Here is a 15,614-nt window from a genome sequence, read left to right on the forward strand (position 1 = left end):
AATTGTGGTTGGAACATAAACCAGCATACACAGGGTCCCCCGGGACTGAGTTTGAGAACAACCGCTTTAAGTAGTTTTGCATGAGTAAGTTACAATCATGTGTTTAAGTTATTTTCTTGTAAAATAATTTCACTCTATTTTATCTCTGATTCCACTGGAAAACTAAATACTGTGGTATTTTGAACTACCTCTCATCAGTCTGAAAATCATGCGGTTAATCCTCATGCAAGACAACTGGGCTCAGCATGCTGCCCATTGCCCTCTCGCTTAAATTGCAAATCCCCTTCCTCTTTTTTCTTCTCACCAGAGGCAGCTTAATGCATGTCAAAAGCTGGTGTTTGTTCTCTGGAAATAATACACTAAGAACTGTTTCAAGCACTTCCCTTGTAATTTCAAATGCGAAAAAACCAAATTCTCCAAAATGCCAAGTTACTTTACACATATTCTAACACGTCTAATTCTAGCGCTGATGTTTGGAAACTTTTCTTTGAATACAGGCATGAGAGCAACATCAAGGAGATGCTTGCTCACCAAAAAAATAATTAGTCCTGGACATATTTGTTAACAAGTCCCTTGTCAATTGAATTACAAGCCTCAGGGTAACTTTACCTATTTGCTTCAGAATAAAACAGAATTGCTCCATGCTTCATATCCTTATCCTTCTCTCTGTATAATCACTGTGGATTTATATAATGTGTGGACTAGTCCAACTTTTTTCTGCTAATAACAACCTTCACTCTTCTGGAAAGGCTTTATACTAGATGTTGGAGCATTTTTGCAGGGATATGCTTCCATTCAGCCGGAAGAGTATTAGTGAGGTTGGGCACTGCAGGCCAGTCAAGTTCTTCCACACCATTCTCAACTAAACCATTTCTATATGGACCTCACTGTGCACACGGGGGCATTGTTATGCTGAAACAGGAAAGGGTCTTCCCCAAACTGATGTCACAAAGTTGGAAGCACAGAAGCATCTTGAATGTCATTGCATTAAGATTTGACTTCACTGGAACGAAGGGACCTAGCCCAAACCATAAACGGTCCCAGACCAAGGGGTGTCCACATACTTTTGGTCATACAGTGTATGTAAAGTATGTGATACATATCAGGCTTAATTCACAGTCGTTCACCCCCCTGCAGTGCGCAAATCATTGAAAAATTCTAGAAACACAAGATGCAGGTGTATGATGCTCCAATTACTTTATTCAGTGAGGTGAAAGCGGATACATGTTTTGTTGTGGGTATGCAAGCAATAGTCTTTTTTCTGCATGCTTACAGCTGAAGAAAGTATGATGCTTGACATGCGTAATAGAGATCAAGGTAAATCTAAATCATCAGCAATGCACTGCCTGTTTTACTTCTCAGGCCAGCATTGCCAGCTTTCACTGCTTCCCTCCAGACGATGGATGGATTTATTCATGGCGACACCAGACAGTGCTCGGCTACATGCTGCACACTCATCTACTCTGCAGAGACACTTTCCTATACAGCTTTTCCATATAATTCAGTGTTCCTTTAATGGAGCCTGGCTGCATGAGTATGCGTATTTCTGCTCAACACATTGGGCTGACTTGTTACTGAAAGATGAGACCATGCTTGACTCCTTTTGCCCTTAATCTGTATCTGTGCTCAAAAGTGACATGCCATAATCCGTTAGCTATGTGCAAATGTATAAACAACCTTTGTTAGCAGGATAATTGACAGTGCATAACAATCTACTGAAGCACATTGAGCTTTACAAAGAGTTCACACATTGGAAAAGGGTACACAATATTCCAATATGTTAGGTCCAAGTTTTAATCTCTTTTTGACACTTTTGATATTAGAAAAGTAGTAGAATATACTATCTGTGTAATAATTCCATGTTGGCTTATTTTAACGAAATAGTGCTGTGAAAAAGTATTTGCCCCCTTCCTGATTTCCTCCATTATTGCAGATCAGATTCATATCTGTAGACAAAATGTACTATTAGACAAAGGGAACCTAGGTAAACAAAACACATTTCTTAACTTATTTCATTTATTTAACAAAAAATCTTACAAAACACCCACATCACCCATGTTAGAAAAGAATTGCCCCCTTAAACTTAACTGGTTGCACCACCTTCAGCAGCAATAACTGAAACCAAAATTCCAATAATTTGATATCAGTCTTTAACATCGCTGGACTGCTTTAATTCAGTCAAATTGGTGGGTTTTTGAGCATGAACTGCTCGTTTCAGATCCTGCCACAGAATCTCTATTAAGCCACTCCAAAACTTTAATTTTGTTTCTTTTCAGCCATTCAGATGTGGTCCTGATTTTGCTTTTGTTTTTGGATCAATGTCTTACTGCATAATTCAATTACACTTCAGCTCACTGACAGATGACTGGACATTCTCCTGAAGCATTTTCTGGTACAGAGCTGAATTCATGGTTCCTTCGATAATGGTCAATATTTTCTTTACACCAGACATAATGGGACCTGTGTTGTCCAAAAAGTTATACCTTTGTCTCATCTGTCCATAGAACATTACCCCAAATGGGGATCATCCAAGTGCTTTTTGCAAATGTGAGACACTGATGCATTGATGTTTCTCTTGGTTTCCACCTTGGTACTCTCCTATGAATCCCATTTCTGCCCAGTCTCTTTCTTATTGTGGGGTAATGAACACTGTACTTGACTGAAGCCAGAGACCTGCAGTTCTTTGGATGTTCTTCTGGGAACTTTGGTGACTTGCTGGATGAGTTGTCGCTGCGTCCTGGAAAGATTTACCACTGTTTCAAGCATTCTCCATTTGGAGATAATGGCTCGCACGGTGGACAGGTAAAGTCTCAGAGCCTGAGCAATGGCTTTTTAACCCATTCTAAACTGATATATTTCCAGAACTTTTTTCTCATCTCTTCTGGCATTTACTTTGATCCTGGCATAGTGTGCTTGTAGAGACTCTGTGGTGATTACTTCACTCTGATGCAGGCTCAGTATGAGTGAAGTTTAGATTCAACAGGACTGGCTACAGTCAAGCATGGTTCAATCCATTGAATTTAATTATCAATTAAATTTGGGTAAATGGTTGATTGATTAACTAAGGGGGCAATTACTTTTTCACATATGAGATATGGGTGTTTGTTAAAAAAAATGTGTTTTGTGTTTACTCCGTTTCCCTTTGTCTAATAAAACCATCAGTCCCAAATACACAATAATAGAGGAAATCAAATACTTTTCAAGGGCAACTTTTGTCCACATTGTAGTTGAGGAGGTAGAGTAGTCTTCTGGCAATTGAAGAGTTGGTGGTTCGATCCCTAGCCCTCTGGGCAAAAAGTGTTAAAGTGTCCTTGAGCAAGACACCTAATTGCTCCCAATGAACTGGTTGGCGCCTTGCATGGCTGCCTTTTGCCTTTGGTGTGTGAGAGTGTGTGAATGGATGAATGACAGGCATTAATTGTAAAGAACTTTGAGTAGCTGTAGTTGCTGGAAAAAGTGCTATATGAATGCTGTCCATTTATTATTTTTAAATGTATTATTAATGTTTCATCCTTCTCTGACAACACTATGGAAGTGGTATTCAGCCTGGAAAAGCAATCTTAAAATCATCAATCTTTTATCTCTCAAATTTAGGATTATATCCAATAAAAATAGTGTTGCACGTACTTCTGGGGACGCTGACCTAATTAAAGTTGGCCCTTATTGATCTGAAATGGCCACCCCAGCTTTCTCTTAGAGAGCCCAGTTTATATCCACAAATTGTTAGTTATTGATTACTTCAAGGTAGGCTATTAAGGGGGAGACACACTAGACCCCCGTATAGTTTTAGTCTCTTGTGAAAATGGCTATCAAAATAAAAAATAAATAAATAAATGCTGATACAAGTGCATTTTTAGCCTGAAAGTTCACAAAGAGAAAGGACCTATCCAGTTAATAATCTTCATTAGCATGTAGAGTGGTGACTGTTATCTCTTTCACATTTAATTGCTTTGCCTTCTGCTGTCAATGGAAACTACAATGAAGAAGGGGGGATGGTACAAACAACCATGACTGCACATGCATCTGACCTCTGAGCCCTTTGGTTTAATGTATCTATAGTAATTAATATTTATATTTAATATAATCTGTATAAATGGTCTGGGTCATATTCTTGTCATTTGAAGGCTGCTCTTGATCTGCAACTTTAGGGTAAAATATGATTAATACATTAGGGATTTGCTCTTTGAGACATACATTCATGGTTGGCATTTAACAGCAACAAAAATGGTACAATATGCTTTAGCTTAATCAGTATTTTTCTACACGTTAGTCTGCTTGTCATGATCACTGCTTTAAGGTATTTTTATTGGTCATATATGCGAGAGAGAGAAGAGAGAGTGGTCATATTAACATATTAGTAATTAAAGAAAAAAATAATATAGCATCAGCAGACTGGCAAATCCCAAATCCAAACAATTCTTGCACCCATTTGTTACTACAGCAAAGCTGCCTTGAAAACAATATATGTGTGGTGTGTGAGTGTGGAAGTGACACATGCCAAACATAAAAACGAGCCACTTAGCAGAAACGTAGCTAGACAACCCGGTCCAATGGGGAACAGCAAATAGGGGATAACTTATTAGTGCTCCATGTCGATCCACTGGGTCAGCTCAGTCACCTGTCTTTATTTGGTTCTGTTGGCTATGTTGTGTGTTTAAAAAGAGAATAACACAAATAACAAAATTACTTTTTTTTCGACCAAAACTAAAAGGCAAAAAATCAAAATAAAATAAATCCTGTCCAAAATGGTGAACGCATATGTAGCCTATTGCTATCAAAAAATTTAAGTTAAACATGAAATACATACGACTTAAATTACATGCATGAAATGAAATTATTATTCATTCCACAAAACATTTGTGTACATTATAAAATACAATAAGTGCTTACCATTTTCAATATTCGTGACATTTTGTTAAACACTGACGGAACTATTCTTGCTACCAGCTCCATTTTAATAAACCCACATGCCTGAAATTTCAGCTAGTCTAGCATTCACGCGGGCGAGTAATATAGAACTCAATGCCTCAAATGTTCCAAGGAATTCGGCCATAATGAGAAAAAAAAATGCTTTGTTTGATCGTCATGGCAACACATTGTGGTTAGTGAAACCACACACACTGGGAGGGGGAGGTGGGTATATGTGCGAGATTGTCTTTGTTAAAAAAAAAAAATACTGATGACGGTGGAAGCAGAATTGGAAAAAGAGAAGAAAAGGGGCGGTCTTTATCCCGGTGGACTTGGTTAGCTACTGTAGCAAGCAAGGCTCAGCGTTTTAGATCTGAAGACGGAGATTCGCAGAAAAGCTAATATAGCTTGTAAATAAAAGTTTTAACTAGCTAGGTCCTCTTTTCCCATCTATCCCAGTCGTCACATCCATTATCTTGGTACAGACAGAAGTTTTTTTCGGTTTTGGTTTTCGTTAATTCCTTGGTGTAAAATAACCTCAAAGAAAGCGGACTGATGGAAGAAGGTGGAGGAAAGCAGAAAGGGGTGGAGTAATGACGAGAAGAACGATAGCCAACTTACTTGGCTTTCCCCTTTTTCCGAAGAGAACCAAGGAGGTTATTCGGAGGGAGGAGTCCTGAATGAACGACACGCGCTTCTGTAGTAGCAGCTAGCTGTATCAAATCATGTCAGTGCAAGAGCTGGGATTTCCAGTGTATTACAGCGTGTACAATTGCACTGGCTTATGCTTGCTATCTGATTAATTACGGATAGTTTAAGACGACTTCGCTTTTTCCAGTTTGGTTTCAATACCGTCAGGTGATTGCCCTTGGCTATCTTGCTTTCTCTTTTTTGATTTTTTTTTTCCTCCCCCCCATTTATAGCAGCCAAAGAAGGGCTAGTAATCAACCACCGTTTCTTTTTCTGTAACGGTGTTTCCATTGGCGTATCCTTCACTTGGCGGCAGTGTTGCGAGATTGTCTCATATAATTAGCTGGCTTGCTAGCGACGCTGCCACATACCATCAGAAGCACCCAATAGGTACGACTGTGGGCCGCTGTAACTGTCAGTTAGCCAGCTACTAGCTAGCTGGTCACTGTATTAAACATTTTCACCGCTACACCTCTGTGGAACTTTTGGCCTTCACAACCATGAGATCGAAGAGGAACTGAAGGAATAAAATTGTTTACAGCAACGGTCAGTATTTTTATTTTGCATTTTTAAAAAAACCTCTGGTCTGTTCTTCTCGTCTATGTGGCGATATTGTCTCGAAGATCGACTTGTCGGGTCTGTCGCCTCTCCCTTCAGCGAAGTGTTCTATTTGTAGATAGAAGAGAATTCAAGGAGAGAGGGAGAAATCTTCACCTCTCTGTGGATACAAATAGGGATAACATTGGAAACGTACTAAAATATAATACGATATTGAATGTTCACAATGTGAATTTGACACACGGAACAAGGTAAGGGCTTTGGCGTAGCTAAAATGGATATGTAGCACAAGCTGTGTATGTAGATATTTAGCTAGCTGTAACGTTCGCTGGCAGTCCTAACGTTGCCAGCAAGCCAGCCAGCTAATGCAGCTAGCTAGGCAATTAGCAACATAGCTAGCTAGCAAGTGGCCGTCTTATTTTAGGACTTGAAACAGGTGCATTTGGGGAGTTGCTGCTAACCGCTTGGTTAACAGTTGGCTAAACAGATAACTGACGAGCAAACTTGGAGAGGTAGAATGTTACATGCTTGTCAGTTAACGTTAGCTAGTCAGCTAAAATATTTTGGTTAACCAGCGCGGACATGCTTAATTTTAATGTGTAAACGCATTAGCTCTCAAGCTATCTTTGTCGGAAACACGATTCGCTTTTTATTTGAGTGTCAGCCTTTGGTAGGTGGACGGTTTTTCTTCTCTTTAATGGGTAAAAGAAAGGGCCTTTGTGGGTCGCAAGCTGGTGAGATGGAATTGGTGGTCCAACCGCTAGCTGACTGGCGATTTAAGTTCAACATTTATATTTAGGATAGTTTGTTAACTAGCTAGTCGGCTAGCTTTAACAAATAACGCAGTCTAGCTATCGTTAACAGGTCTGTGAAATACTAGGTGTCATTGCTGACGAGCTATAGTGCTGGTTTTGGGAACGAATGTGTTTAACTAGCTAGACTAGCTATGATGGATCACTTCCTAACGTTACCCGTACGATGTGATTTAAGCGGCTTTTGTCAGCTGTATTGCTCGTTACTTCAGCGGGGGTTTAACATTAATATGGACGCAACGAGACTTTTAAATATGCTCCCCCCACGTTTTGTATGGATGATTTTTCGCTAACGTTATACCCGTGTCCTGCCGCTATTAATAAGGATGCTTGTTCGCAATCGATAAAAATTGTTTCATAGCTGGCTAACTTAGCTAGCTTCTGTGTGTGGTAAACTAAAAGTTATTTTTCTCTCTCTCACGGTGCGACCACAGCTCTATCTAACTTGCAGTAGATTGCTATGAAACTTGCGTGAGGTGAAGTTAGCTAGTCGCTGACTGCTCGACTAGGCAGTAACTTGCTGCTGGGAATGTAACGCTAGATTTGATATAAATTGCTATTTTTTTTTGGGGGGGGGGGGGGGGTTTTGATTGCAGCTAACGTTCACTAGCCAAATCCATCAAATGGGGAAGGACAGGCAACTGTATAATAATGGATAGCAAGCCACATTACTCACTAGTAGGAACTAGGAGGGTGCATCTACGTCCAGACGCACACTAATAGCCCCGACGCAATTCATAATCATATCAACCGAATGCATAGCTAAAAATGTGGACGTGTGTGCTGGTAGATTTTTTTATTTTGTAATTTCACTCAAGACTTGTTCTCCATTAAAACGTTTTTAATATTTAGGTGGCAGTTGGTTAAGACGTCTTGCTGTCGCCCGAATGATTTGTGCAGCAGAATAAATGGAACAAATGTTTGACAGATAGCCAGCTAGCGTTTCAGGCGTCGATCTGTTCAACGCTCGGTTTCATGCTTGAGCACTGTGTGTATATATATATATGTGTGTGTGTGTGTGTGTGTGTGTGTGTCACACGTACCCACTTTTAATTTAGGAAGATATCTAATTCGTGACTGTATCAACTGCAGTGCACTGGAGGTGTCTTTCTCTGGACCTGAATAAAGTATTTCTCGTTAAACATTAAGGGTTCAGATACCCCGTAGTCGTTTTTAATGAAAACCGAATTTGGAGCCCAAAGGTATTCTTAAAATGGGTCAGAGGAAAACAGTAAGCATTTCAGCGATAGGACAACGTTAGAAAATCAAATTCAGGATTCGTTTTACAAACCGATTGATCTTTTGTCGTTGCTGATGTGCAATTTGTAGCCCTGTGCATTTTGTATAGTTGTCTTGCATAAACCTTCTCTAGAATTTTTCATTCTTCTGCAGACCATTATGAAAATGACTTAGTGCTGCGTTCATGACGATGAAATGCATGTATAAGGCACTGGGTAGTATAACAACGAGAATGTTTTATTCCATGCGGAAAATGACGCTTTTCGTGAGTATTTTTTGCTATGAATGAAACTTGAGAAATGGAACTTTACAGCATAGTTTTTATGTGTCAGAACCCGAAGCAGCGTATTCAGTTCTTGTGAATCCGGGCTTGATTTTTCTCTGTCTCCGCTTTAAAAAGGATAAAAAAAGGGAAGATGTGTTATCTTTCTGCTTCAGGCCTACCTTCTATTAAGTATTATATTTCGCCTTTTTAGCATGGCCACTAATTCAGGCACTTAACTTGTGCGAGATATGAAAATGAACAGGACAGCAACTGGAAGCTGTGAGAAACAGTTTCCTATTAGTGTCTAATACCTGAAATTATGGGGCTACGGCAAGGCGAAGTCTGTTTGCTTTTGCAGCCGAAATACGATTGCCGACATTGACAGGGACTGCAGCTCTATTATTATTATTATTAATTATTAATTATTAATATCTTATTAGTATTATTATTAATAATAATAATAATAATAATAATAATAACAATGACAATGTTGGGCTTTCGGTTGAATTATTTAATTTTTTTGTTTGTACTATTTTATGTCTTTTTATGTGCACTTCGCTTTGTTTACCCTGATAATACAGCAGGTTTATGAGGACCTTTTATAATACACAGCTCATGTAAGTCAACAGTCCAGGTGAACCTATTTGCTATAGAGTCTCCCAATTTTGTGTCTCATCAGGGGGTTGGAATGCAGTTGAAAGATGCAGCTTTCTCTGAGGAACAAGGGCGGGGGTTTCCTTTGATCTTTCATTCAGACAAAATCATGTTTTTTATGGGGCTGAGTCTGGGACAGTCAATTATCCCCATTTTTAAAGCTTGTCCTATTTGTATGTGGCCACTGTTGTTGCCCTATGGGATGGCGTTGCTTAATTTTTTCCTGCACCTTTAGCCTTTATTGTAGGCAGTTGTTAAGCGTTGTTGATTTGTTTCTACAGAAAATGGCCACTGTTGGGCCAGTAATTGCATGTTTTGGTTATGTTAACATACTCGGCTCTTTTGATGTCAGCCTACTTGGGAATTGGCGGATGCGGGGCGGGTGGGGGTTGGGGGGTTATCCAAACCTGTTAAATAAGAGCAGCAAAAAAAAGAAAAAAAACCTTTTTGGGTTGCAAGAATGTGGTTTTGAGGTTTTTGAGGGGAGAATTAGTCTTTTGCTGGAAAATCTACATGTTTCTGCCTCCCCCATGTCATTGTATATTTGCACCCAGGACCTGGATGGGGTTTTTTCTAAGCCTGTTTTAAGATTGCTACTTAATTCGTATTGGGCCTTAACATTTGAACTTTGACCCCCTAGTCAGCAACTTTAATCTACCTTGTGTCTGAAGTTTCAGATTTCAGGACTTGCATTCTGGGGTTGTTGGTTGCTTTCAGTAGTATAGCTTGCAGATAGATTTATTTTCATAGAACCCACGTATGCATTCCTATCAGTTTAATGTGATAGTGGTAAGTTGTTGGCATTGTCTTGTGTGTATGGTTGGTCTGTTATATGTACCATCTGACTTTATGCCTTATAGATTGTATACCTGTGTCAGTTTGACCAGTGGTCTGGATTTTAAGAGCTGGATAATAGTGACTTCACTGTGCCTAAGGCTGTTTTTATAAAAATGTATCCTTCCGAAACTGGGAGACAAGCAAACACGTTAGCTGTGACAGCCTCAACCACTGGGACACATTCTCCTATAGTAATGCGTGCCCTCCATTGCAATGTGAAAAAACAACGACCCCCATTTGAGTTATTGTGAGATCAGTCCTTGCTTCAGACAGGAGAAAGGAGTCCCTGTGTTGTGTTGTAGAGACATGCTCCCTGCCCAGGCACTGCGTTATCCCCACACTTTCCTTATTGTTCCCTTAAGCTCTTTGTGTTTTCAGGTGTTGTGTCATGTTGCACAACCCTGTGTGTTCCCATAATTCCATAGCAGCCTAACCTTGTCTGTTGCCAGATTGGTTGCAAATAGGCAGAATGTCTCTGGAATCGGCTGGAGAGTCCTTTATTTTACTAACTGTGTTAATGTTTTCACACAGCTGATAAAATTAAATGATGCATACTTTACATTTGGAAAATATAGCCATTTATAAAGGGTTATAAAATATTGGTTTTGACTGCATTCCCTTGATCAAAAAGAAAGCCCACAAAAAAGGTTCTTTTCAGAGGTACCTAGGTCTCTTCGAAAACAGGACCCAGTATGTTGTTGAAGATTTTATTCACTGTAGTTTATGATTTAGTGTTAGGCAGCTTTTATGTTTTGATGCACCAGTGATCTGCCATCAAACACAGTTGTGTGTTTTTTGTGTCAGATGTAATCAGACACTGAAATTGGTAGTGATATCCTGAATGGCTGTATTTACACTGACTTGCTTCTCCAAGGCACCTTTTGAATTGCAGTGCACTTAACGTGTAGAAGCACAAAATACGTTTTTGCTTTTTTGGTTGCTGTTTTGTAATTTAGCTTCAAAGCAATTGTTCATGTAGGTTTTTATTTTATTTTTTATAAGTCTATGTTGTAAAACTTTGGCAGCATGAATGCATGGCTGCTTTGAAACTCAGGCTTAATGGAAAAAAACACTGGAACTAGTGTGGTCATTGCATGAAGTGCATGATGGAAATTTTGGCCGGCTCCTCCCCGTGGGACAGTTTTATTGTCTTCATTGGTAGAGATGGTGTTTAGTCGGTTAGTCATCAGTAATTTAGCTTTATTATTGTGTTCATGAATACAAATGATACATATTTTTGAGCTCCTCGTACCTTTTGGCAGCGTGTTTGATGCGTTCTAAAGGGAGAAGGTACACACGGACGGTGTTTGTTCATCTCAGAAGGCGCTGCGGCTTTATTGTTTTCAGTGCCTCTGCATCTTCCAAAATGAGCTTAGGTGGGGAGCCTTAATTATGAGCACAAAGGTGGAATGGCGACTGGCAGCAACAGCCGTAATTTAGGGGAACGGACAGCTTGTACTGCAGTGGCGCAGCCTGCTATTTGGAGCACAAGTGCTAAACTACAGCTTAGTTTAGACACTGCTGTTTCACAGATTGCCTTTTACACACAGGGGAAAAACACACGGACCTGAAATGACCTGTTTTGAGGAAGATGAGTTTGAGTCGAGGGCGTTATTACAGCTCGACACTATCCTGGAATTCATTATTAATGTCAGTCGTATGCAAAGCACGAAGCAGGTGTTGATACAGAAGAAGGATGTAGTTTACATACTTAAGAAGCCAGTTAGCTGTGCGAAATATAGTTTAATGAGGCGTTAGATGCTGGTGTAATGGCTTGTTGAGGTGGATGTAGTGAGAGTTTTAGAGGATACCCCTGATGTCCTATCAGATTTGTCTGAAGACTCAATAAAAGCAGTGTTGAGATGGTTGAGGCATACTTTTCCCCCCTGTTGTTGAATTTTATTTTCTTTTAACTTTTAGGCAAGTGCTTTTTAATTTCATCAAATACAAGCAGGACCTTTTCATCCTCAGCCATTTACAAATTGGCGAAGTGTTGATAGCCCTCTCCTCGATTAGGTTCCTTTTATAGCCTCATTGTTGCCCGAACAGTGCTGCTCACACCCAGCATGCACCTCAGGTTTTGCGTTGTGGTCCCGTTGGCGGCACCACTAGTCCTGGGAGGTGCTCGGTGATCCCGTCACTTTTCCTGCTAAAGTTGTTCTCGTAGCCTGGACGAGTTTCCACGTGGACGCTCAGCGGCCGCGGGAGGCTAACTGCATGGCGGTCAGCGAGCCGGCGCAGGCAGCGCTAAGGTGGTGAGCGGAAGCGGGCTGCGGGAGGCTAACTGCATGGCGGTCAGCGAGCCGGTGCAGGCAGTGCTAAGGTCGTGAGCGGAAGCAGGCCGCGGTTGACAGCACGCAGAGGAAGGACGACGCTGCCCGCTAGTGGGTGCTCATTCATTCACAAACATTAGCTAACACTGCACGGGGAGGGCGGGGGCCTGCTGGGATGGGCCTGAAACATCAGCCAATTTCACTGCTCACTTAACTGGTGGAATTTTAACTGGGAAATCACTGGTTTACTGATTGCTGAATAAAACATGGGGTCCAATGCACTGTCTAATTATTATTATTATTATTATTATCATTATTATTATCACATCTTAAACAAGTTAATTTTTTTATGTAGGCCTATGTGTAATGTTGTCAGTTATTCTAGAACATTCTGGTGTGTTTATCAGAACTTGCTGTGTTACCAGTTGCTTCTCGCAAATCCAGACTCGCAGTCTGTTAGGTGTGATGGCAGACCTGCGCTTGTGTGAAATGTCACGGCACAGAGCGGTCTCGTCTCGCGGTTCAGCCTAATTGCGCAGAGGACAATTAAAATGGGCAAATGCAGATTAAGAAACAAGCATATTGTCTGATCAAGCTTAGTATTCAGAGCACATGCAGCTCTCAGGCCGGTCTTGGTGGATGTGGAATATGTCAATTTAATTTTGCTCAAATGCCACTGTGCTTTGGAGACGGGGGAGAGCTCGCAGCTGCGGCGTGCTATGCGCGGAATATCACTGAAGGAATTATAGAGAGTGCTGACAGTGGCTTTTAGCATTATTGTGATGCGATTCACATTTTCCCCCTGATCCGTTAACCATGAAATTATTCGCTGTTTGAGGATATACGTGACAGACAACCAATGGAAAATCGGGAGCGCCGAACGGTTTTGGACGCCGTTTGAGAGTACGCCGCAGCAGAGCAAGCCTGGCAGGCCCCCATCTCAGGCCATCTGTACCACGCCAGGCCTCCCTCTGCACGTCAGCAGCTCTCTCTCTCTCTCTCTCTCCGTCTCTGTCTCTCTCTCTCCGTCTTTCTCTCTCTACGTCTCTGTCTCTGTCTCCCTCTCCATCTCTCCGTCTTTGTCTCTCTTTCTCCGTCTCTGTCTCTGTCTCTCTCTCATCTCTCTCTCTTCGTCTCTCCGTCTTTGTCTCTCTCTCTCCGTCTCCGTCTTTGTCTCTCTCTCTGTCTCTCTCGCTTCGTCTCCGTCTCTCCCTCTGTCTATCTCTCTGTCTGTCTGTCTCAGTTTCTCTCTCTCCCTCTGTCTCTCTCTTTCTGTCGCTTACTCTCTCTCTCTTCATGCTGTGTGATTTGGGATTTTTACTAGTGCACCATTTCCACTGGTCTCTGGCAGCTGCACTGAATACAATGTACAGTATCCCTCTGCAAAGCTCACTTATAAAGGCTGTCCTGAGCCTCGCTGCTCCCTCCCCTCCTGCCCCCTGCGTGTTTTCCTCCTTTATCATGGGCTTGTTTATCCCCGCTGTTTCGCTGATGCATGGAGCAGATGGGTATCCGTGTGCCTAACCCTAACCCCGTAACTGTGAGCGTGCCTGGGCCTGGCCTGGCCTGCCGCGGCCCCCGCCCCGCTGCGGCCCCCGACCCGCTGCGGCTGAGCGATAAAGAGCCCGCCGGCCCGCGGGCGCCCTCCTCACGCGATCGCGGCTGAGGAAAGAGCTGAGCTCGGCCCGATGACAGATCGGCCAGCAGGGCCAGGGTGCCCTTACAGCGGAGGGCAGGACGATGCTCAGAGCCGGGTAATTATTAAAGCTATATTTCTCTCTGGCAGTCTGCACCAGATCTCCCCCTGACCCCGCTTGTATTCCCTTTATTATTTTTTAAAATAATCAAACTGGTCTTGTTTTTTGTAAGGATTGCATTCTCAGAGTGCCGTGCCTTCCTCTGCTCTGAAAGGGGCTGGCGAGCGGGTGGCTAACGGGGGCGGAGCTAACGGGGGCGGAGCTAACGCGGGCAGTGCCGTTAGCTGTAGCGCACGCGCCAGGGCCCGGCACAGCGGCGCTCTGTGTGTGCTCCAGTTTAACATGCTTCTTAATCAGGCTCTGGCTCTCGTTGACCAGTCTTTTTCCCCCATGATTTTAGGACTTTTCCCCTCTCAGTTTCTCTTTCTCAATGTCTCTTTTTTTGTTTTTAACTTGGCTATGTGCTACATTCTTTGTGTTTTGAGTTTTATTGTGGTGTGGCTGTGTGGGGAATGGGAGGTTTTTGGCTGCGTTATTTCTTGCCATAGCTACAAGCAGCGTTGTGACTGGTTAGCAGTTGGCAGTCTTGTTGTGCCCAGCCACATGCAAGCATTGCTATTTCTTGTGTAATTAAAGATATAAATAGCCACATTATAATTTTAAATGCTTAAAAAATTATCTTAAACGCGGAGTCATTAAAAAAAATGTTTTTAACATTCCTCACCACTGAAAAGAAGAATTTATTCAGTGGAATAATCATGCAGCTTTTGTTAATTTTATTATTATATTTGCAGAACATAAGCTGAGCCAGTGTGGCCTACATTGAGTCATTTTTGAGTGAAATGGATGAGCAAGCGCACAGGCAGATCTGGAAGTAATGGGTACATGTGAACACTTGCCTGTGGATCCAGAAAAACAAACAAGATGTTTTCAAATGAAATGAAAAACCAACTAGCACTGAGTCTGCAGTGAAAACCATGGGAAAACGGTTCTGTCGAAAGTACAGAAAGGAGCAGTGTGTGTGTGTGTGTGTGTGTGTGTGTGTGTGTGTGTGTGTGTGTTTGTGTAAACGAGCCTCCTCAGTCACCAGGTTGTTACCTACCGCTGAGCGAATCCGCAGAGCGGGGGAGGTGGAGGTGCCCTTGTTTGGGGGGCCCGTGTTTGACGGGGGCAAACAGCGAAAGGGCCCATCTGGCGGGGCCGCGCCGAGGCCACGGGGCCCTGCAAACACAGGGGGAGGCAGGACCGCGCTCGAGCGCGCTTCTCAAACGCCGCCGCCTGCTCTTCGCACCGGCCCGCGTCTTCGCACGTGAATGGGAGCCCTTGTTCCTGGCATGCGAAAGCTTCGCCCGCCCTTTCACCCCCTCCCTCCTTCCTCCCTCCCTCCCCCTCTCCTTCCCCACACACACTCACACACACACACAGACCGCGGAGAACTTTATCTTTCACGCCCTTTGGACGAGGCCGGGCGGGCGGACGCGGCGGCCTCCATTTTGTGCTCGGCGGGGGTGCTGCTGGCTGGCGCTGCGGAAGGCCTGCTGCGTGCGAGCGAAACCTTCGCCTGAGGGAGCCCGGTCGCCGTGACTCACCTCCCGGAACGGGAGCCGCTGGCTTCTTTATTTTTCTATACTCTTTTTTGTATAAATAAACGCGGGAGCGCCGAGGGTCTCGGACGCCGGAC

General features: G+C 42.7%; 1 protein-coding gene across 3 annotated transcripts in view; it reads left to right on the top strand.

Moving 5' to 3' along the window:
- The first annotated feature begins 5,224 nt into the window (after positions 1-5,224).
- dag1 (dystroglycan 1) overlaps positions 5,225-15,614 on the top strand; it is a 48,807-nt gene continuing 38,417 nt past the window's right edge. The window contains exon 1 of one of the 3 annotated variants that reach the window (XM_064306656.1): positions 5,225-6,144. The gene's annotated coding sequence lies outside the window, so the exon portion shown is untranslated. Of the gene's footprint in view, positions 6,145-6,242; positions 6,408-6,491; positions 6,827-15,614 lie in introns of those variants that run through there. The other 2 variants (XM_064306657.1, XM_064306658.1) reach the window with 2 other exon arrangements.

Source organism: Anguilla rostrata, chromosome 13, assembly GCF_018555375.3.
Source record: "Anguilla rostrata isolate EN2019 chromosome 13, ASM1855537v3, whole genome shotgun sequence".
Lineage (NCBI taxonomy): Eukaryota > Metazoa > Chordata > Actinopteri > Anguilliformes > Anguillidae > Anguilla > Anguilla rostrata.